The following is a 458-nucleotide window of genomic DNA, read 5'->3' as shown; positions in this document are numbered from 1 at the left end:
TGGACTCAGAGAACAAAGAACAAGACGATGGACAATGAGCAGCCAGACCAAGAGTCATCTCAAATCTCAGGCGTCCAAAAGCGGGGAGAAAAAGCATAGATTGTGACATTGAATAAAAAAGAAAAACACAACTGTATGCTGCCTCCCAGAAATGCACCACAAAGACCGAGAACACCAAAAAAAAAAGACAGAAAGATGTACCATGCTCACACTAATCAAAAGGAAGCTAGATATTCTCAGAGAAAGTAAATTTCGGAGCAGAGAATATCATCCGGGATGAAGAAGGTCACATGCTCATGATAAGAGGACAATCCCTGGAGAAGAGAGAACAATAAAATATTTTTACATCGAAAAGAAATTCAGAACTGAAGCAAAAACAGGGAGAACTGCAAGGAGAAACAACAAACACGCAGCTGTCGTCAGGCATCTCAGCACCTCTCTCTCAACAACTGACTGCA

Source organism: Pteropus vampyrus, unplaced genomic scaffold (genome assembly GCF_000151845.1).
Source record: "Pteropus vampyrus isolate Shadow unplaced genomic scaffold, Pvam_2.0 Scaffold329, whole genome shotgun sequence".
Taxonomy (NCBI): domain Eukaryota; kingdom Metazoa; phylum Chordata; class Mammalia; order Chiroptera; family Pteropodidae; genus Pteropus; species Pteropus vampyrus.
This window is presented reverse-complemented; position numbering follows the sequence as displayed.